General features: G+C 40.6%; 1 pseudogene; it reads right to left on the reverse strand.

The window, feature by feature from the left end:
- Window positions 1-210: 210 nt before the first annotated feature.
- Window positions 211-1,035, reverse strand: LOC100011072 (ras-related protein Rab-2A-like; annotated as a pseudogene).
- Between the last annotated feature and the right edge of the window lie 1,392 nt (window positions 1,036-2,427).

The raw sequence follows: 2,427 nt of genomic DNA on the forward strand, positions 1-2,427 counted from the left end.
GATGTTACTAGATTAATGGTATCTGAGGTCTTTCTGGCTATAAAAGCTATGATCTTATAAACATTAAGTCAGCAGAAGTGCTTGGAAAACTTGCTAAACAGACTGGTATCAAATACTCAGGTAAATTTGAGTGTTTGATACATTTCAAGAGCACAAGACATTTAAAATGATCATATGAGTTGACTAAAAACCTTATGAAAATAATTTCCTTTAAGTTAACATTTATTGAAAGGTGTACAAGATTTTTTTGTGGATAAAGTCTTTATGACATGAAGCTACTTCAAAAATTGGTTACACCTTCTAGCTGGACCTTGGTGGAGAAGATGAAAGATAAATTTGTTTGGCCCCATTCAGGCTTCTCTTGAGCCCAAATCTGCTTAACAACAGCCTCCCCTAGAATGCCATCCTCTTTGGTTTCCTTCGTGAAAGGTAGAATCCAGGGAATGCTGAACACCTATCTTAATACCATTGGCCTCATTATTCAAATCAAAGATTCCTTCTTGGATCTTACCATAAATCTTGGCCGTATCAATAAAGGCTTCTTCTACATTGGTGGAAGTTCTTGCTGAGGTTTCCATGAAGATTAGCCCATGTTCTCTGGCAAAAGCTTCTCCTTCTTCTTTCTTTACTTCTTGTCTGGTCTCCAAATCACTTTTGTTGCCAATAAGTGTGACTACCATGTTGGCATTAGAATGCTGACGGGCATCTTCCAGCCAAGTTGTCAGATGATTGAATGTTTGTCTCTGGGTAATGTCATACATCAGCAGGGTTCCAGCAGCTCCACGGTAATAGGATCTTGTGATGGATCGAAAGGATTCTTGCCCAGCTGTATCCCAGATCTGGAGCTTGATCTGTTTGTCATCAATGGTTATGATGCGGGCACCAAATTCTACACCAATGGTTAGTTCATGTACAGGCTGGAACCTCTTGTCTGTAAACTGTAGCAACACATGATTTGCCCACCCCAATATCTCCAATAATGATGTACTTGAATAGATAGGAGTATGCCATAGTGGTATCTGGAGCTATCTACAGCCTCTGTGGAGTAATTGGTATGTAGTTAGGAATCCTTTTCAGCTTTAGCTCTGTCAATTCTTTGCCCCACCCCTCACCCCAGCTAGATATTCTTAAGTATGTGGTTGTTCGCTCTTATCTGACTCTCTTCATGATATGGGGTTTTCTTGGCAAAGATACTGAATTGGTTTGCCATTTCTTTCTACAGCTTATTTGACAGATGAGTAAATGGAGGCAAACAGGGTAAAAGTGACCTGTCTGGGGTCACACAGCTAGTTAAGTATCTGGGGCCAAATTCAAAATCAGGAAGAGGATTTTTCCTGACTCTACGCTCCCTGTTCTATCCACTGCACAACCTAACTGCCACCATTCCTAAGAAAAGTATCCCTCAGAATAGGACTGGGCTACAATTTCACTGTTAGGATACCTCTTCTGAATTGAACTCCATTTCTTTCTATCCTAGCCACAACCTCCCCCCCCCCACAAGCCCCATACAGGCACTCCTAGTAGTATAGCCCCTCTACAAAACAGAGTAAAGCCAGAACTGCAAGTGGTTAGGAAACTAGATTTAGTTCTACCTTTTCATTCTTCTCCCCAGCTAGTCTCCTAAACTTCAAGGATTCTACAACCTAACTCACAATACAGAACTCATAAGAAGAAGAAACCTCTTCCTTCTTTAGCTCTGCCTCTTTCTCAAGTCAGGGACTCCCAAGGTGCTGCACCCCCACAGGAAATAGATGGCAATGCAGGCTAATGGCTCCAGGCTTTCCCTCCTACCTTTAACACTTTCTACCCCAGTCCCTCTTCAGCTAAAAGGAGCCATTCCTTATCCACAAGCCCTTAAGAGAGTCTTTGAAGACTACTCATGCTCTTCCACAAGCCTTAGGTGCAAAGGGGGCCCACTGAGAAAGTACCTGGATGGAATAAGGACTGAAACTTGTCAAAGAATTGAGCCCTGCCACCTCTGCAGAGCCCAACTGAAGGAATGACCAATCATGTTCCAGGTTGCCAACACAATTCTGCCCACTGCTCATGTCATAAAGTGAATTAGAATTTTGGGTGTAGAGCAGTGTTCTTGTTGCCAAGGTTACCTACCATAGCACATCTTACAGCTTTTTTTGGAGGGAAGCTTTTTACTTTATTTTAGGCATAGTTTTGGTTTATGTTTGTTTTGAATATCAAATGTTACTTTCATTTTCATTATATTCTTTTGTCCTCTCCTCAGAAACCCGTCATAACAAAGAATTAAAAATAAATAAATAAATAAAAGATCAGTAAAACTAAGCAAAAAAGATCAACTAAGTGATAATAGATCCAATGTTCTTTACCTGTAGTTCCCCACTTCTACCAAAATGGAACGAAATTTTGTTTTCGTTTCCAGAAGGAAGCTTTTCTATATAGGAAGAAAGATTT

The sequence above is a fragment of the Monodelphis domestica genome, chromosome X, assembly GCF_027887165.1.
Source record: "Monodelphis domestica isolate mMonDom1 chromosome X, mMonDom1.pri, whole genome shotgun sequence".
Classification (NCBI taxonomy): Eukaryota; Metazoa; Chordata; class Mammalia; order Didelphimorphia; family Didelphidae; genus Monodelphis; species Monodelphis domestica.